Source organism: Peromyscus maniculatus, chromosome 12 (assembly GCF_049852395.1).
Source record: "Peromyscus maniculatus bairdii isolate BWxNUB_F1_BW_parent chromosome 12, HU_Pman_BW_mat_3.1, whole genome shotgun sequence".
Classification (NCBI taxonomy): domain Eukaryota; kingdom Metazoa; phylum Chordata; class Mammalia; order Rodentia; family Cricetidae; genus Peromyscus; species Peromyscus maniculatus.
This window is the reverse complement of record NC_134863.1, coordinates 87,644,222-87,665,268: the sequence shown is the minus strand read 5'-3', so window position 1 is coordinate 87,665,268 and position 21,047 is coordinate 87,644,222. Positions and strand designations below refer to the sequence as shown.

Here is a 21,047-nt window from a genome sequence, read left to right as displayed (position 1 = left end):
AAAACACCTGGTGGAAACATGCACGTGTCAGCTGGCCCTTTCAAGTCTGATGCTGGTGGTTCCAGGACCATCCTGTGTAAGCTGATCTCTGGGAACCTGTCCTTTCTCAGAGCTCTTGTCAAAGATGGTGGGAGGGAATGCGCTGGGAGCAAGCTAGTGGGTACATTTTCAGGAAGCTGCCCACCTTGGTCTCTTCCCAGGGCCCACATGTAGCTGTGTGCACCACGATCCCCTAGAAGACAACTCCCAGGATTCATGAGGCCAGAATGCATGACAGGGGCTTTAGGGTCTCTTCCTGCTCCTACTTCCTACCTTTACCCCCACAGAGTTGCACAGTGCATGGGGAGGGGGATAAGAATGAAGAAGGACCCACAGAGTTGCATAGGGCAGGGCAAGGGATCCCTGTGAAAAGCCTGTGTATCAGATCACATTTGTCCTGCCAGGTGAATCCTATCTTCTTTATCCTTGTTGGGAACTGGTGGCAGGGCTAAGATTTGCTTCTAGATGTCTCTAGAACTAACAGAGGCAAGGCAGAGCCAGCCCTGGATGAGCTGGTAGATGGACAAGTGGGCAGGTAGATGATTTAATGGAAGGATGGAGGGGTAGATAAAGGATAGAGTGAGTAGATGCATGGACAGATGTTACTTAGATGAATAAATAGATGGGTGATGAATGGATGATGGAGGGATTGATGAGTGAGTAGGCAGATGGAAAATGGGGAGTAGGTTATGAATGGGTGGTTGAATGAACAATCCTGACCTCTGGGGCCTGAGGCTTGGCTTCAAAGCCCACACCCTGCCAGTCCGTCAAGTGGAGGGAGAATGCCTGGTGAAGTGTTAGGTGGGAGGATTAAGTGTGAGAGAAAGCGGATGTGAGGGGTGGGAGAAGGAGGAAGAGGATGTGAGGGGTGGAAAGGGACAACAGAGGGGAGAAGGAAAGCAGCTGAAGTAAACTGAGTCCAGTCACTTTGAAGATTCCCCGGCTGCAAGCCCAATTATATCTAATAACAGCTTGCAGCAGCTTGGCGCCTTTCTCCTGGAGCCAAAGCCTTCACTGACATTCCTCAGAGAGAAGAGAAGGTGTGTTATTATCATCACCGCTTAATACTAAATAAATGAGATCCAGGGAGGTGGAGGGCCTTGCCCAAAGTTACAGGCTCTTGGGTCAGGGAAGGGCCTAGGCAGGAAGAACACAACTCCCTACACCGTGAGCATTGCTAGACCTTCTGAGTTGCACACTTGCCTTGCCTGTCTATGAGAATTAGAAATTTTTTTTGAAGGGGTATTTTGATTTTATATATTATTTTGGTTACAAGAAAAATGAGTAAGACGGGACTAGTAAAAATGCTTATGCTGAAAAATTAAGTCAAAGAGTAGTTTATTAAAAAAAGAATCAAAACAGAAACTCTTAGTACCAATGTGTACATTGTACACATTTAAATGACTCACAAGAATGAAGTTTTGTTTTTCATATACAGTAAGATCACACCACCTTGTTGTTTATCAAAAGATGTTCAAGAATTCTGCCTCCAAACCACATACATGACTGCCATTTTAAACGGCCTGCATTTCAAACATGCAACAACACCACTGGTAATAAAGCTTTGGAATGGGTGTTCACGCTATTATTTCACTACAAACGAGATAGAAAGCAAGATAAGTTGTGAATTTATTCTAAAGTATAATGGAGGTTGCCATCGTCTACACCAGCACTCCTCACTCCTCTGCTGCCATTTTTAGCAGGTACTCTTTGTCAATCCTGAAGAGCCTCCACCCCTCTTCACTGGACAGGTCAGAAGCACCTCTTCGTTTGTAGAAGTTGATAGATGGTTCATTCCATTCTGCTACCAAGAAGTGCATACTGCTGCAGCGACACTTCATGGCAACCTGGCTTAGATTCTTCAAAAGTTCTAATCCTATACCAAAGCCTCTGTAATCACTCATCACAAAGAAGTCTCCAAGATACAGTAAGTTGCCAGTTCATGGGTCATAGGTAAAATAGTACATGGCGAAACCAACAATGCTGTGTCCTTCAGGGGTCCAGTGTTCTTGAGGCACTTCTGCAACCAGGCAGTGGTAGCAGGGGTGCTGTCCGAAACCATCCTCTAGGAGATCTTTCTCAGTTAGCATTACTTGATCTTCCATGTATTCATATTTAGCCAGTTCCTTGATCAGCCGCAGGATGTCTCTGCAGTCGGAAGCAGTGGCTGGACAGATCTTGAATTTAGCCATTTTTGTCTTTTGCTTTTCTTCTCTTTGCGCACCAGGCCCCTGTACTTGAACAGCAGGAGGAGGTGGTTCCTCATTCATCTCCCGGGAGCGTCCTCTTCTCAGTCAGGCTGGCACAATGACCCGGCGAACCTCAGAATAAAAGAGAAAACTGGCAGACTTGCTTTGGAAAGCTACGCTGAGAATTAGAATTTGTAAATCGCAGATTCCCATGACACACTGCGAGTTCCCAGCTATGACACTGGGGACATCCTGACAGGGCAAGCCAAGTGACTCCTCCTAAGCCATTGGTTGCATCAAAGCTGGGAGTGTCTGAGGGTGAATTTGGAATTCAGAGGCCAAGCTTAACCTTTGGGATACAGTCCAGGGTCCATGAAGCCCAATAAAGCCACTAGAAGCCTATGGGCTTCTCTTCCTTTCTTGCACAGTTACACAGGGCTTCAAGAAGCGTGGCTCCTCTGATCTCAGTTTCTCATCTTGTCCCTACCTCTGATGAGTGGGCTCCACTCTTCCATAGGATCCACCTCTTCCCAGTCTGATCTTCCATATCTCTCTTCTCTTCAAGCACTTAACCACAGTCCTCTCTGTCACCGGGTCAGGGGCTGTGGGTTCTACAGGAGGAAGGAGGTAGGCGGTTGGCATTCCTGGGGCCTGAGTCACAGGTAAACTGTCAAGGCAGCACCACCCAGGGCTGCCCTGCTCCCCTTCCCTGTGAAAAACAACCAGAGCCAGGCAGCCAAGAATGTCCCTGAAGGGCTGGCTTAAGGGTGTTGTTTCTTGGCTTCCTCTCCAAAAGTACTCTGTGTTTCTTTATTGAAATGAGAAAAATGTAGAGTGTTATTGATCTTCAGTGGCTGCAGGGAAGTCTTGTGGAGACTGACACAGGGCGGCTGATCATCTGTGCCTGGGGCAAGAAGTCTCTGAGGGCTCCTTCCTGAGTGTCTCCAGGCTTTGCTGCTGAGCCCTCTCTGAGGCACAGGCTACTGGAGTGCAAGCTGGGAGCAGAGGGTGAAGGTGGTGCATGGACCCCATGAGGTGCACTGCTCTTTCTTGCTTCAGCAGTCGCTGGGGCCCCATGGAAAGACCCACGCTCTAGAGATGAGCACTGCAGTGTTCGGTACTTGTCTATGAGACCTACAGGCAATTAGGCTAACGATATACTCATGGAAGATGGGTGGGTAGGTGATGGGTGGCTGATGAGTCAATGATGGATGAGTGGTGGATGGATGGAGGAATAAATGTACAGAGTAACAAGATCCTGGGTCATAAGGAAGAGATTTGGGATTCTACCGAATTCTCCTTTGTGGCAGGATGTTAAATGGCATGCTCACAAAGGCCAAGCTTCAGTATGAAGTGTATAGGGACAGCCCATTCCTCTTTCTGCTCAACAGCCTACCCAGGATCTGGTCATGGAAGGACAGGCGACAGACAGGTGACACAGGGGGCCAAGGAAAGAGGGTACTCAGAAGGATGGGTAGGTTGAGAGCAGGGCAGTGTGGCCTTTGGCTCCCTGGCTCTGGCTGCTTCTCATGCCAGCATCAACAGCTAGGCTGGCATTCTTGGAGTCTAACCTTGGGCTCAGCCCTGCTATGTTGACAGGGTCTTCAGGTGGCCCAATTACACCCATCCTTCCACTGGGTACCAGTGCAGAGGGCTTACAAGTGACAAAAAACCAAGGCATCCAGAACCAGGCCTTTCAAACTGCCCTGAAAGATTTTGGGCCAGGAAAAGAGGGACTGGATGGAGCCCTGGCTCTGGTCACTGGTTCTCTGGAGTGGGTGGCCAGTAAAGGCTGAAAAAAAGGTGCTCAGCGCACCTTGCCTAGCCAGGCCTCCAAGCTTTCCCACACAGCCTCTGATACCCACAGGGCACTGCAGTGACACTCCCTATTAGAAGTGGAGCCTCTGCCTACAAGGAATGAACAGAAGCTTGGAGCCCTATTGGCCTGGCATCTGGAAGTGCTTGGAGCTTCTGCAAGCTATAGAGTGTCTCAGGTAGAGGGGACATCAATATTTTGTTAGAGTTAAGAGCCAGATTGCCATCTACAGCACAGAAGGAGGACCCGAATTCCTAAAGTCTGATGACCTCCGGTGCCTTGTTCATTTTCTTTTTTCTTTTTTTTTTCTTTTGGTTTTTCAAGACAGGGTTTCTCTGCATAGCTTTGCACCTTTCCTGGAACTCACTTGGTAGCCCAGGCTGGCCTTGAACTCACAGAGATCTGCCTGGCTCTGCCTCCCGAGTGCTGGGATTAAAGGCGTGCGCCGCCGCCGCCGCCGCCGCCGCCGCCGCCGCCGCCGCTGCCGCCGCCGCCGCCGCCGCTGCCGCCGCCGCCGCCGCCGCCGCCGCCGCCCAGCTGCCTTGTTCATTTTCTAAGTGTGAACTGACACCTGGATCTTAATTTAACCTAATCATTTTTCTTGTTTTAAAAAGAGGATCCCTAATTGAGACTTTAATCCTTACTGCCGGTTTGTTTACACCTGGATGGCAACAAACAAAACTTGAGGAAAAACCCAGCCAAGTGTTTGGGCCTATCCCTTCATAACTGTAGTTCCTTAGAGTCAGGTTTCCCATCTGGGCTCTGACTGTAAGGCTCCCAAAGCGGACTGCAGGCCTAGGTGGCCCCAGTGTGCTTCTACTTGGGTCTTCTCCATTCATCACAGCCCCTGTAGCCCACCTACCGTGGAAGACACTGAAAGACACTTGTGGCTGGGAAGGCTGCCAGCTAAGTTGCTATTGAGGACCTGTCCCATGAAAGTGATGCCTTTTCCCCTGTTCACTGAATTATGTCCACAAAGACAAGTTCCTGCCCCAACATCAGGGGTGGTTGCCCTGTGTCCAGAGGCCTGCTGCACAGTAGAAATACACTGCACAGTCACATCTGCCCTCTAGCATTCCTGCTCAGGGGCATCATGCCTCATCACATCAGTCCTGGGCCCCACAGGCAGATCTAGAGAGGAGCCCACTTGCTACCCATCTTCCACGTCTCCTGTCACCAATGTGATGCAAACTCTACACCCAGCTACTCTCAAGAAAGAGCATAACCTACATTCCCTTCAAGAGGTCAGAGTGCCAGGATTGCAAACATTGTCCTTCTCAGAGACATCATTTCAGGGTCTGATGTGCAGCACCTGTGAGCAGGTTGTTTCAGTGGTGGTGTTCTCCTTCTACCATAATTTAAGACCCCATGCAGACCTGTCAGCCTGTCCCTGCTCTGCCCTCTGTTTGTGCAAAGGTTGAATTGTGTCCCCCAGTAGTCATGTTCAAGTCATAAGCCTAGTACCAGGCAGTGGGTATTTGCAAACCAAGTCTTTACAGATACAAATCAAAGTCAGATGAGGTCACACTGAACCTGATGAATCCTACTTTCAAGGAGAATGTCCTTTTAAAGAATAGAGAAGGTCACATAGAGATCCAAAGGTCCAGAGAGGACTAGACTATATGAAGACCAGGCCAGAGATAGGAGTGATGAAGCCATGGACTACAAAACACCATGGTGTATTGGTGTTTCAGAAGCTGGGAGCAAGAACAAAAACAGAGTGCTCCCAGGAGTCCTTAAAATTCTGTTATTTGAAGCCCAGCAATGAAATTCTGTTAGCTGAAGTCACCCAGTTTGAGGTCTGTTGAGACAGGAGCTCTAACAAGCTAAGACCAAGGATATATCCAGATTGACAGGGACAGCAGTTTCCATCAGCCAGTGGTAGACAAGTCTCACTTCTCTCTTTTTATTCCCTACCTCATAAGCAACCTCTTTTGGGGATAGGGCTACAAATGGAACAAGAAGAAGGGAAGGGAAAGTCTCGTGGGGCATGTCATCTGCCCAGGGAAGGAGGTATCCCAAGTGCATTCACCGTCTGAAGGGGAGACGCACCTCAGCTACAGCCATGGCAAGGGAGCCATGAACTGAAATAAAATAGTGACTCTAGGGATGGGCAGGTGGCTCAGTCAGTAGGGTGCTTGCTGTGTAAGCTCGAGGACCTGAGGGGAGAAGAGAGAGAGAGAGAGAGAGAGAGAGAGAGAGAGAGAGAGAGAGAGAGAGAGAGAGAGAGAGAGAGAGAGGCAGGCAGACAGGCAGGTGGCAGGGGGGATAGCCATGTAGCTTTAGGGACAATGAACAATGAATTCTTTCTTCAACTATGCACATGTGGGAATTGACTCTCTCACTGTGATCTGAAAGGGTAATTTCTGGTCAATGACTGGACAATGACTGAAATCTTTAGAAAGGGGTTGGCAGAGATCTGTGTAACATGACCTAAAGCCCGTTGTCTTGTGGCAGTTCTGGCACTGTGGTGGAGGTCTGCTTTATCCCTGTAATCATAGCCTGAGTTGCTCATCACTGCTTCTACAGTCTGTAGAAGGCAAATATGTTGCCTCATCAGTTCCCTTGTACCGAGCCTCGTGAGTCACCCTAGGGCTTTTAAAGATGAATGGATGGTGAGCCGGCTTCTCAGGGAGATTAGTGATAAGTCACGGCCACACTTGCCAGGCCTGGCTGGAGCTGACTCAGGTGGGCCAGGGTGTGGTGGCAAGATGCATGGATGACACAGGATAGCAGATGTGACCTCCTCCACGGAGACACGGCCACTCACGTGGGACCGTTTCTCCACTTTGCTATTTCTTTGTGTTGTGTGTAGATGCTGTATAAATGGGTATATCTGATACATTCCTGTTATAGGTCGAATGTGAAGTGCCTCCTACCGACTCCTGTTTGAACACTGATTCCCATCTGATCACGTGTTTCAGGAGGCTGTGAAACTAGGATCGGGAAGACTGGTATCTGAATGCTGGGAAAGGGGCAGGCAGTGGGTGCCGGGCTTGTGAAGTTTCAGAGGGGAACACGGATTTGATTAGTGACTTTTCTGTGACTAAGTATCCAATGAGAAGCAGCCTAAGGGCGGCTTTATTCTGGCTCACAGTTTGAGGGCACAGATCACTGCAGCAGGGAAGGGACAGTGCAGGAGTGTGAGGCAGCTGGTCACATTGTATCTGCAGCGGGGAAGCAGAGAAAATAAATACAGATGCTCTGCTCGCTTTCTCCTTTTTATTCGGCCCAGGACCATAGCCCACAGTTAAGGCGGTTCTTTCCACTCCAATCACCCCATTCTAGAAACTCCCTCACAAACATGCCCAGAGATTTATCTCCCCAGTGATGGTAGATCCTGTCAGGTTGTCAATCAGTACCAACCTTCACAAACTGTACTGGGTAATGGGCTGCAAGCCAACGTGACAGGCTGGCAAGGAAATTGGCTATGTTTTGTCCATGCCTTGAGAACAGAACGAGGCTGAATTTCAAAGCAATGGGCTAATTTATTTGGTGAAAGACATTTCAAGACAGCACAACCTCAGGCTATGGCATGGTTACTGCTAGGTACCTATAGTAAAGTTTACAGTGAAGAGTCTGATCAAAAAAAGAGTCTGATGGAAAGATATGAAGAATGTGTAGTTTAGCAAAGAAGGGAACAGAAGAGTGTTTAAAGTTGCGTACAGGTGGATTAAGCAAGGTGACTGCAATTGTAAAAGAGGTAAGTGCCACCAAAGAGAAGTCTTCACTCCACACTGGGTCAGTATCAAAGGTGCCTTTAGAGCAAGATCCCATAAACCGAAGACTCCAGGGTATAAAAACACAAAATAAGCTAAAAGGAGAGTTACCAAGAAGAGCCCAAAGGGAACCTAGCTCAAACACAGCACCTTGACTATGGCAGGACACTGCCTAGGGAATGCTTTTTATGTTTCATCTGTCCAGGCACCCAGAGGCTGCTGCACTTTGGCCCAGGGGGTGTCAGGCTATATCTCGAGCTGGCAGCAGAACTTGGTGTTATCCACTTGGTGCTGGTTTTCCAGGTAAGTGAAATGCAAGAAGTCTGAGGTGTGACTGAAACCAGTCATGCTTCAACCTTCCACCTCCAAAGACCAGGCCCTTTAGCCATGGTGCCTTCCAAGCTATGCAACAGTGAGCCAAAATAAACCTTTCTTCTTTTGATTTTTTAAAATCAAGGTCTCAGGTTGGTTTCAAATTCACTATGTAGCCCAGGATGACCTCGAAGTCCAAGCTTCCTGACTCCACTTCCTAAGGGCTTGGTGTCATGGACGTGCAATGCATTGCTCATGACAATTTTTAAGATCTCTAAAGGTGGAGGTCCTTCTGTGTTGTGAACTGGGGCAGGCTTGGAAGAGAATGCACAAGACAAGACAGGCACAGAGCAACCACGAAGGAGCCTCCTGAGTCCTCAGAGACTTGGAGGGCTCCTTTCTCATATCCTAAAGAGTCAGTGGGCTGTGGAAGAAAACTCGGCTTCTATCTGGAGAGACGCTTTGGTGGCAGCACTAAAGGAAAGGAAGGAACTCATTTATTTAAAAAAACATCTACAAAAGTGGGGGTAAAGGCTGCCAGAACCTTGCTGGATCCAGACTTCCCTTTGTGCTCTATACCTGCCTGGGGTCTATGCACTAGGCCTGTTTTCTCTCCGTGGTATGAATGTATACAACGTCTCTGTTCAATTGCTAACACATTCTTGGGTCATTTACAGGTTGAGTGGTTATTAATGAAGTGCCTTGAGCATGCTACACTTATCTGACTGGGATTGTCTGAAAGCTAACTCATCTCTCTTTCCTCCCTCTCTGGGGTCTCTGGTGACTCACATTGTGGTTGTGCAGGAATACTATGGGTAGAAAGTAAACAAATTTCAACAAAACTTTATTTATAAAAATAGACAGTGGGACCAGAACTTGCCAGTCCCTGGTGTGAAAGGTTGGAAGGACTGGCTGACTTTCGAACCAGCTAGAGGGGAAAGTCTCTCACCTGGGACAGGCAAGGAAGTTTAGGAAATAGGTTTCTTTTTCTTGGTGCTATTCTCCTCCCCCCCTTTTTCTTAACCACAATTTGAGTTTTACAAATTGGCTCCATTCAAGTTTAATTTTCTACTGTCTGGCCCCAGCAGAGTAGAGAGGGTCATCAAGAGCTGAAAATGGAGAATGATCAAGGGCTGATACTTAAGCTAGAGGGTCTTTGAGGTTTTTTTTTTTTTAAAAAAATATTTATTTATTTATTCTGTATATAGTTTCTGCCTGCATGTATGCCTGCATACCAGAAGAGAGCACTGGAACACATTATAAATGGTTGTGAGCCACCACGTGGTTGCTAGGAATTGAATTTAGGACTTCTGGAAAAGCAGCCAGTGCTCTCAACCTCTGATCCAGCCCTGAGTTTCTAAAAGAACCTTTTAAAACATTTTTTTGCATGTATGTATGCTCTGTATGCACGTATATCTACTCACTGTGTGAGTTTAGTGCCCATAGAGGCCGGAAGAGGGCACTGGATACCCTGGAACTAGTTGTGAGCCACCATGTGGGTTCTGAGAATTAAACCAGATCATCTGCAAAAGCAGCTGGTGCTCTTAACCACTGAGCCATCTCTCCAGCCCCCAAGAAAAGCTTCTTTGAAAGATGCTGGCCCTGATTACCTGGGCAAATGTCTGCTCCCGCTGGCAGAGAACACAGGCATTGTCCACTATGAATTCTTCAGGTGGAGTGTGAGATGCTCAGGTTCGAGCCAACTCCACACAGCTTGTATGCGCTCTGTCTGGGGAACCTACAGTGGTGTTGAGAAGGAAAGTCTCACTTTCATTTCACGTAGAAGATTAGCAGAAGAAGCAATGCAGAAGTGACCTCAGAGAACGTGAGGCCACCAGGACAGAAAGGAGATGTTCACTCAATACTGGATCTTGATGGAGAGAAGGAAAGTTAGCTCCTTGGTGAGCTTGTCTTTTCTGAGTGACTCAGGGGACTGGAAGGGCCTGTGGAGGTGAAGATTCCATTCATGGATCATGCACTCTGCTTCAGACCTGTGCGCTGGCATTGTCCAGCTCCTCACAGGATCCTATAAATGAAGATCAAGTATGCCTGTTTTACAGAGACCATGGTGTTTCCTGAAAAACTATAGCCTTGAGATTGTGCAGCCTAGCCACTGACGGTTATGTCAAACCCACCACCCCAAAGGTCTGTGAGGAGTGTCTGGTTATCAATATGCTGTCCTGGTTTGAATTCTGTGGCTGTGATAAACCACTGACCATACCAGCTACAGGGGGAAAAGAATGTATGTGGCTTGTGCTTTCACAGCACAGTCCATTGAGCAAAGTCAGAACAGGAACTCTAAGCAGGAACCTGGAGGAAGGGACCATGGAGGAATGCTGCTTCCTGGCTCCCTCTGGCTTGCTCAGCTTCTTTTCTGATATAACCTAGGCTCACTGGCCTAGAGATGGCACTGCCAGCAGTGGGCTGGACCCTTCTACATTAATTAGCAATTTAAAAAATGCCCCATATGATATGCCCATAGGCCAATCTGATGGAGGCGATTCCCCGATTGAGGTTCCCTCTTCCAAGATGACTCTAGCTTGTGCCAAGTTGACAAAAACTTGCCAGCATGTATGCCTTGTTAACCATGGGAACGCTGGTTTGCCATTTTACCATGGCCAGGAATAATAATGTGGGCCAGTCATGTTGCAGGTGATGCTCTGGCATGGGGGCTTTGTCAGGATTACCGAAGTGATGTGAGGGCAGTGTGAGGTCTCTCTTTCCTTGCTTTAAAGTTGTTGTCAAATGCTTGTGCCTTTGTGCATGGCCCACTGATGGGAATGTATGTCTGAGTGTCTGCTGAATCAGCCCCACAGAGAGACACCCTGGGCTGAACTGCACACAGATGTCAGAGGGAGTTTCCCTAATTCTGAGTCAGCTGAGACACTAGGGATGGGCTGAGGAAAGGGAGCATCATACATCAGACAGGCTCAGAGTCCAGGAAAAGCATGTCCACACACTAGACACTTTGGCCCTGGAGGCACCACTGATCCCACCAAGCCAGGCTGGATGAGAGGCTCCCCCAGAACCTCTTACACAATGAGGGCTCAGCTCAGATCATGAGACAAGTGTACCTGGGACACGTGTGTCTCCTGTTTCTACTCCCTGGTAATATACATCAGCTCAATAGTGTCTCCCCAAGGTCAGGAGTACCTGTAACTTAAGTGAAAATGAAGTCTTTACAGATATGATTAGTTAAATTAAAGTGAGATCATGGTACATTAGGATAACATGCCCAAACCTAATAAGTCTTCTTCCTTATATAGAGAGAAATCACACACACACACACACACACACACACACACACACACACACACACACACACACGAGCCACACCAGAGCAGTCAAGCCATACAGCTGGAGCCAAAGGACACCTGCTGGAAGGATGAGGAAGAACCCTTCAGCGGGAGTATGGCCCTGTTAACAACTTGATTTTGGAGCCCTGGTTCCAAGAGCTGTGGGAGAATAAATCTTTGTTGGCTCAAGCCACACAGTTTGTAGTCATTTGTTGCACAGCAATGTCACACTGACAGCACAGGATCCAGGCTTCCCCAGGGCCCAAAGCTGCAGGTGTATCTATGTGTGTGTCAGGGAGGGATGGGGGCAGGCAGGAAACCGTGGTGACCTCACATGGCAGAGGCTCCCTACCTATCTTGAATCCACAGGCCCATGTGTCACAAGGACTAAGGAAGTTGAAGGACTCCAGTGTGCAAAACTAGGAGCCACAGGTGGGCCACCACACTGGGAAGCCTCCCTAGGAGGGAACCCCTGCCCTGGCCAGGTATCTGTGTATGGGGGAATGAACCAGAGGGTATGGGTTTGTGAAATGTGTAGTATGTGGCATGTAGTGGAGGTATGAAGTGTGCAGTATGTATGATATGTGATATATGTGTTTGATTTGTGTGGTGTACAAGGTATATATGTTTATGCACATATACATGGTGTTATTGTGTGTGGTGTGTGCAGTGTGAAAATGTGCCATATTATATGTGAAGTATGAAATGTGTAGTGTGCATGTGGTCTGTGTAGTATGAGAGATGTGTAGTGTGTATGATGTGTTAGGTATGAGGTGTGTGAGGTATGAGATGTGTAGTGTGTGAGGTGTGTAGTGTGTGAGGTGTATGAGGTATGAGTTGTATGAGGTGTGAAGTGTGTGTGGTATGTGAGATATGTGGTGTGAGGTATGAGGTGTGTGTGGTGTGTCAGGTATGTGGTGTGAGGCATGTGTGGTGTGAAACATACAGAGTGTGGGTATGTATATAGTATGTGCATATAACTCCATGATGTGTGAATTGTGAGATACCTAGTGTGTATGTGGTATGAGGTATGTTATGTATGTGTTGTGTGAGGTGTGTGTGGTGTCAAGTGTACAGAGTATCAGTGTGTGTAGTACTTGGCATACAGCTCCATAACATGTGTGAATAGTGAGGTATGTAATGTGTATATGGTATGAGGTATGTTAGGTGTGTGTGGTGTAAAGCATACAGAGCGTGTGTGGTGTGTATGGCATATAGCTCCATAATGTGAAAACTGAGAGATGTGTAGTGTGTATGTAGTGTATGGTATGTATGGTGTGTATGGTGTGTGAAGTATGTGTGGTATGTGGTGTATGGCCCTTTGTCCTCAGTGGCTTCCATTCATCCTCCCTGGTATCACCTGAGCTCTCTTTTCCCTCCTTACAGGTGTGTTTCTTCCTCCCCTTCCTATCTGCCTTCTGCTCAAATGTCCCTGTGTGTTGTTGCTGTAGACAGTTTTGAGCCTGTGTCTCTCTGGAACATTCAAGCACAGAACATGGCCCAGGAAGGGGTGGGTGATGTCTGCACCTTGGAAACCTGATAGCCGCCCTCTTGGCTGAAGTAGCAGCCCCGAAGCTGGATGGTAAGGTGGTCATTTCACCACTGATTGTTTTTATCTGTGGTGACACAGAACAGTGTTTCAACTCTTACCATCTCTAGGTTGTCATAGCTTGGATGTGAAGTGTCCCCACAGGCTCATATATGATAGTTCTGTTTGGGGAGGTTAGACTTTGAGGCTTATGTATGTGTAGCCTGGCCCTGCTTCCTGCCAGTCCTGCTTCTTGTTCTGCCCAGATGTGAGCCTGTAGCTTCACTCTCCTGCTGCTATGACTGACTACACCCTAAATTGTGAGTCAGAACTAACCTCTCCTTCCTTATGTCATCTCTTGTCAAATATTTGGTCACAGTGAGGAAGAAGTAACTGATTCAGTGGCCTGGAAAGTCTTGCCCACTGCAGAGAGAAGAACTCAGCGCTCCTGAGGGATCTGTCCCAGTGCCTAAGCTAACTCAGCCTCTTAGGACTCTATAGTCATTGTCACAGGCAAGCGTCTTTGTATGGCAGGGTGGCCTGAGTGCCTGTGAGCTCGTCTGGGCTCTTCTGTGCTCATGACAATGGGGACAGCTGCTTCTCACCTGGTCACTGACCCATTTTATTCTCTTTACTGGAAACATATGTACAAAATTGGCCTCTTCAGCTAAGTGGGCTGACGTTTCATTGTTCCCAACTAAAAGTGTGTTAGAAATGCTTGTTATGGACTTGGTGTTGTCTACAGATTCTGCTGCTGTTTTACTTGCAAAGAATTGTTATTGCATTTATTTTTTGTTATGTATGTATGTATGTATGTATGCATGCATGTATTTATTGTGTTGGTGGTACGTGTGTTCCATGGGACATGTGGAGGCCAGACGAAAATCCATGGAGTCTCATTCCACCATATGGGTCATGAGATTGAATTCAGGTTGTCAGGCTTGGTTGAAATTGCCTTTACATGCTAAGATACCTTGCTACCCTCTCGTTGGTTTTTTTGTTTTGTTTGTTTGTTTGTTTTTTGAGACAGGGTTTCTCTGTGCAGCCTTGGCTGTCTTGGAACTCACTCTGTAGACCAGGCTGGCCTCAAACTCACAAAGATTTGCCCGCTTCTACCTCCCAAGTGGTGGGATTCAAGGCATGCACTACCATGGCCCAGCTGCTGTCCTCTGTTTTTAGTCTCTGTTTTTTTTTTTTTTCATTTTGTTTTAGGTTAAAAACCACTGGAAAACAGCTATTTAAATAAAATAAAACAGTATTTTAGTTCATTCCCAACAAATTACATCACTGAATAATAACTTAATGCAGTGCCCGGTATAAGGACATTCCCTCAGCCCTGCTAAACCACAGCTAAATATGATCTTACATGGACATCTCAGGAGGATGGTCACATGGGTGGGAGATGGCTCAGTGGGTGAGGCTCTTTCTGCACAAGCAGGCAGACCCAAGGTCAGATCCCCAAAACCCACAGAAAGTCATCATGGAGTGTGTGTCTGTAATCCCATTGCTCCAAGGAGAGATGAGAGGTGGGGACAGCAGACTCCCTGGAAGCTGGAGGCCAGCTTAGTGTACACAGAGGCAAGGACAAGACAGAAGGTAAGGACCAACACCCAAGTTTATCCTCTGACTGACACAGCATGTTAGGACACATACATGCTCCTCACAGATGTGTTTTAAAGATTTCTGTATTTATTTTATGGTGTATGTGTGATTGCCTGCATGTATGCATGAATGCACACCATGTGTGTGCAGGAGCCCACAGAGACCAGAAGAGAGCACTGGATCCCCTGGAACCTGAGCTACAGGTGTTGGGAGCTACATGAAGTAGCTACTGGGAACTCTGCAAGAACCATGGAGCTTTTTCTCCAGCCCCAGATACTTTTTTAAGTTGACACAGTTCGTTCCTTTGGGTTGGTAGCAGTTATTTGGTGTGCAAATGGCTCCTTGTGATGGTTGCTGAGGTGCCTGGAGCCACCAGGCCCTGTCTTCCCACTGCCCCATGGAAGACCGCAGGTGGAGGGAGCCAGACCTTCCTACATAGGGCCTCTTCACATGGTGTCTACTGGAAGAACATTCCCTGTTGCTGTTCTTTCTGTTTGAGGGCTTAGCAGTTCCCACCCGACAAGGACAGATGGATTCCATTGTGGTTCTTCTGAGCTCAAGTTCAGTTACCAATGCTGCTAAATTTATGCATGTCTCCTGAGCCCATACTGAGTCCAGGAGGCAGTGACTGAACCTGTCTGTGCCCAGGATGGCATTCTACTTGCTCATCTCTCCACAGTCCACTTGGCCAGTAGGATTGCTGGCAGTCTTTGTGAAGTCAAGGTTTTAGGTTTCCTTGTTTGTTTTTTCATGAGACACAGTCTCTTGTAGCTCAGGTTGTTTGTGAGCTCTCCATGTAGCTGAGGATAACATTGAACTTCTGGTTTTCTTGCCTCTACCTTCTGAGTCCTGAGATTGCAGGTGTGAACCACCACACCCAGTCAATGTTGTACTGTGGATTGAACCCAGGGCTTTGCATATGCTAGGCATGGGCACTATCAACTAAGTTACATCTCCAACCCTGCATGCTACACTTTGATGACACATTTTAGCTCTTCCAGTACAGGGAATCAAGTGACCACATGCCTGAATAGAGAGAGGCCAGGAGGCTCCACCCACACTTACCACATACTGTATGGGGTGGCTATGCCTCTGGACAAGCTCTATGCATCTCTTCCTACCCTTGGTTTACCTTGTCACATGAGCATGGGTTTCAAGTGCTATCAGTACAGAACCTAATACTCCAACCATCTCATGGGAAGCTAGTCCTGAGCTAGGAATGAAGGATGGATCCAAGATGTGTTGATTGATTGATTGATTGATTGATTGATTGACTGACTGATTGATTGACTGACTGACTGAATAAATAGGCAATGGTTGATTCATGCTAAGTGAAAGGAAAGTCAAGGAAGTGTACATTCTGCAGAGCCATAGGCACCCATGAAGTCTTCCAACATGTCCATGCCAGAAGCTGGCATGTGTGCAATAGAGGCCTGCCTCTTCCTTTTCTGGAACCCATGTCTCACAGGGCCTCCTGCCTCTCATCCCAGGAAGCCAGCCAGAGTGAGGCCCTGAGCTGGGTTGCCTGGGCTTGTTTCCAGGCCAGGCAACAAGCTTCCCACACTGGCTCCAGGATCCCATCCTGGCAGCTGCATCAAAGCTCTGTCTAGCCCCCGAGGCTAAAGTTGCTGGAGGTGGCCACACATTCCTGTGGGTCTTGGCAGGGAGGTGTTACACAGAGTGCAGATGAGGAGTCTGAAGGCTGCAAGATACATTCTGAACCTGTGTGCACAAATGCTGTCCATGAACTTGAGGCCTGGCCTGACTGGCCAGTCCATGGAGGCAGAGCTGTGGATACTGTTAGCTTTGGTAGTTAGTGTCTGTAGGCACCACTTTTAGCAATGAGGTTTATACTCCACCTGCCCTCCCTAAGCCATCTCTGGAGAGTACTTTCAATACGTGCTTGGCTGAACATTTGTCACTATTTAGCAAGTTCTAGAAAGCAGAGATTTGAGCAATACAACTCAAAATTGTACTTTGGGATTGCTTTTGCTAAAACAAAAGAAAATGCCTGATACTGTTGCAAAGCTCACAATGAGGACTGATGATGTTGCCTTCCTGAATGGCCAGGGATACTGTGTATATGTTTCCAAATGAGCAAGAGGTGAGCTTCAGAAATTCATTGCCTATCCCACTATACTTGTGGTCATGGATGGCTGTCAACAACTGGGAGTTCCAGATGTTGAAGAGGTGGCTACCTAGCTAAGGCGAGGATAGGGCTCCCTCCACTGGAAGCTGTGGATCTGAACCAAGGTGGCTGTTCAGCTGGGTTTCATCCAGCAAGCAGAACAGTGTGATCCTGTCCTTCCACTTGGGGTGTGGCGCTGCTGCTGCATCTTCCTAACCCATAACATGTGTGTGATGAAGCCCATTTGCTAGGCTGCTTCTGGTTGTCTCCAGAGCTTGTACTTGCTGCCAAATCTGAAGGAGTGAGAAGCTACGGGGGTGGGGTGGGGTGTGTGTCTCCATGTGTTGCTGTCCCTCCTGCCTGGTATCAAGGCCCACAGACCCACAACACCCCTCGGACCCAGAATTCAGCCTTATCTCTACCATCCAGTACAGTCATTTCCATAGCCAGCAGCTTACTGTGAGGCTCTGCCATCTTTGACTGTGTCTGTGCTTCTGCAGCAGAAAGTGTTTTATTGCACTTCCCTCATTTCTAACAAAAACTAGAGGCCATTTAAAAATTAAGGTGCTATAAAACACGATGTAATAAAAACCAAGGTCTACATGCTTGACTCACACGGGACAAATATGGCCATCCCTATGAAGAAGAAGCCATCTGGCACTACCACCAGATGGTTCAACGCTGTGCTCCAGTACCAATGCTTCTGCTTGGGAGAAACAGCCGCACAGGATGGAAGAGTAACAAGGCCGCATTTGAGAGATTTGTACCTAAGGGTGAGTAAGAATTAGGGGCTCCATTTTTGAAGCTACCTGGAATTGATGTGTGTTTCTTGCTTTGGAATAGTCTATTCTGGAAATGGGGGCTGTCCACATATTCTGGTGACTAGCAGAGCCTCAGCCTACTTCACATCCTGCAGAAAGACAGCCTGGAAAGGGAAGGGAGCCATTACTTTTCAAGGCACACTTGCAATACTGGTGAGAGTCATTAAAAATAACCATGCAGACAAAGATACAAATCAGATATACCTCTTAGATGCTTCTGCTGGGCCTGGCCTGTTTCATCTGTGTGTAGAGTGTGAATTACTCAAACAACAGCTTTTGCAATTCAGTGTTTATTCAAAAGGCTATTGAGCATGTGAGCAGGAGCTGGACTTTAACACCACTTCCCCGAAGATTAACAGAGTAAAGAAGTGGGTGGCTGAGGTTAGGGAAGTGACTTCTCTGGTGTGCTGAGCACAAGTCAGCTGTCCTCATGGCTCTTTATAAGACTCATGCTCAGAACATGGCAGTGTGATCTGAGTGAGGGGGAGTGTATTTGACAACATCAGCTCTTGATGTCAAAGAGGTCACCCATCAGACACCTGCCAGGCCCAAGTAAAGGGTGGTGGTTTCAAGAAAGGTGGACTTCAATTGCTGAAAAGTAACCCAGGCAACCATTTTTTTTACCTTGATCAATAGGACAGAGGTGTCACCCACAGCAGAGCTGTGGGAGACTAATGACAGGCCACTAGCTGTATAACCTCCAAAGCTGGTGATTTTTAAGGTTAACCAAAAGCAAAATGAGAAGGATTGGAGTGGTAGCTTGGTGGTAGAGTGTTGCCAAGCGGCAAGGAGCTGTGGGTTCAATCCCCAGGATCATGAAAGCAAGTGACTAAAAGCCAGTGTAGGGGCCAGAGAGATGGAACAGTGGTTAAGAGCATAGACCTAAGTTTAGTTCCCAGCACCCATGTCAGGAGGCTTACAACTGCCTGTAACTCCAGCTCCAGGGGGTCAACACCTCTAGCCTCCTCAGGCACCTGCACTCACATGTATACACTTGACACATATGCAATTTAAAATAAAAATAAATCTTAAGAAATAAAAGCAAGTGCAGCTAGAGGGTTTATCCAGAGTTTATTGTTGGACTTCAGATATGTTTCTAGAAGTCGCAGCTGAAATCCATTCCAGCACAAGAAGTACGAGGCATTTCTTCCCCACAGGCCCATTCAGACTAATAGGACCATTCTTAGAGCCCTTTTCAAGAAGGGCTCAGGGACAGGACACTGTCACTGTGTGTTTTACTGTGGATCCCTCCTCTAATCATGAGCCCCACTCTATTTTCTTGAGGCTCCTGGCATGCCCCTGTCTCTTTTTGCCAGCAATGACTCCACTATTCAGGCTTGTGCCCACCTCCAGGAATACCCCAGACCTATCACAGGAGCACACCTCTGTTCATCTCCAAGTAGGGCATCCAATCCCTTTAGGAAACATGGGATTTGAATCATCTTGTATCCTGCAGCCCTCCCACCACCTACAATGGTCTCCAAAGAAATGGCCACAAACTTCTCCCTAGAGAGCACCACTAGAAATTCCTCAATGCTCTGAGCAGGCCTTTGGTCTTGGCCCTGTGATTGATGAGAGCTGTCAGTTTGTCCTTACTCACGCCACACTCTGGACATGTGCATGCTCCCTGTTGGCCAGAAGGTGTCAGCCTCTCATTTCTGCTGCGATTGGCATGGGAGACAACTGCTCTACCACTGATCCACACCCCCGGCTCTCCTTTTACTTTCTATTTTGAGATAGCTTCTCACCAAATTATCAGGTTCAGCCTTGAATTGGCCCTGTGGCTCCCAGAACCTGAACTAGCAGTCCTCCAGCCTCCAGCTCCTGAGTAGCTGAGATGTCAGGCCAGCACCACAAGATGCTGCTTAGCTGCACTTTGCAATGGAAAGCTAAAGTCCCCTCTAGTCCCTGCCCTCAAGGATCTCCTTTTGCAGCTGGAGACATCTCTAGTTAGTATGCAGGTGAGAGCTGACTGCCTCAGCCTGCTTCAGTGTGAACACATGCTCATTTCACTCTTGTATGGTCACACATACATGGCACTGAATACCATTAGGGGAAGAAATGAGTGATTAGATGTGAGAGAAAGTCTTCACCCTGCTAAGTCATGCCTTTCCTGGTCCTTCTGTTTACTTGCTTTCTTGGTGCCTAGGGCCACCCCAGTGCCATCCATGAGTTTGGATATGCACAGCCACTGTCTTTGCTTGCAGAAAACACAATTTCCATAGCGACGACATATAAAAGGACGACTCCTGAGCACTACAGGGAAATGCCTGCAGAAGCGTACCTCCCACATACCTCAGGCTTCAGGAGACTTCTTGGAGGAGGCCACAGTGACAGAGGATAGAATATGGATCAGAGGGAGAGAATACATGAGGGTTTGCTGGCCAGCTACATCCTGGCTGGACAGGTATCTCAGATAGCAACAGGAAGCAGATAAAGTGTGAGAGGTGGACCCTGAGTGTGATTAGAATGGACACCTACTGTGGATTTGTCTGGAGAACAGAGGGAACTGAAGTGGGTGGAGTTGGACTCCTAGATGAATGTAAACCTTCTTCATAGCCATTGTCAGGGCACATGGGCAGGTAGGTAGCAGCCTGAAGTGGTGACAAGGAAGGCCTGGCTTCAGTGGACTCCGAGGATGAAGGAGGCTGGCCATGGAGGTGGCCTGGGAATGAAGCCATAGCTAGGTAGGGGATAGGCCTCCTCCAAGAGCCTCATAGTCACCTGCAGCAAGAAGAGGGCAGGAGCAGCCACAGGGGCAGGGCTCAGCTCCTGCTATGCAGTGTGAGGTGCTGTCTAGATCCTCACAGGAAGTGTTCAGAAGACATGGAGGAGGGTTCAGCAGTGAGACCTAGGCAGGACAGGGTCTGGTGGAGTGAGTGGGAAGCCTGCAAGTCCTTCCAGGTGGCTGAATATGGCTTCTGCTTCCAGCCTCCACCTCCTTGATGCCAGCCCCAGTTAAATATACCACCCAAGGTAACTTCAAGTTCACTTTGCTCCTTCCTCTGCTCCTGTAGGGGCCTGCAATGCTAGTTCTAGCCAAAGGCTGTAGACAGGTAGTTTCTACTACAGAGCTGCGTTTTCTTGCAGTTGTGGATGTGGGAAACCTGAGACCAAGGTGGATTTGGCTCTTGTCTCTCTCTTACTGCTATATTGCTCCTGGTGTCCTTGGCTTGGAGCAATATTATTCCAGTCTTGGCCTCCATCTGCACATAGCCTCCCCTCATGCCTTCTGTCTCTTAGGGTCTGCCTCATTTTAGTCTGACCTCATCTAATATTGACTCCATCCTATTTCCAAATGAGATCACCTCCATAGGCACAAGGGGTTAGAACTTGAGCACAAGCCTGCATGGTGGGATAAGAGCAGCACCTACCTTTCTGCACCTGTCTAGCTATTTGCTGAACGAAGCAAGTTTCCTCAGGGAAAGACAAGCCATTCCCCAGAACGCAGCATTGGGCTGCTGAGGGGGACCACTGTGAAACCTCAGAGTCTCTGTCGTCCTTAACTGGAGACAGCAAGAAACCCCAAGTCTTTCGACACCTACTCTTGTGGGACCCAGGCTTCTGGCTCTGGCTCAGCACTGCTAGCTCACCAAG

At 47.9% G+C, this 21,047-nt stretch overlaps 1 pseudogene; it reads right to left on the bottom strand.

Moving 5' to 3' along the window:
* Positions 1 to 1,377: 1,377 nt before the first annotated feature.
* On the bottom strand, positions 1,378 to 2,788 carry LOC107400028 (diamine acetyltransferase 1 pseudogene; annotated as a pseudogene).
* Between the last annotated feature and the right edge of the window lie 18,259 nt (positions 2,789 to 21,047).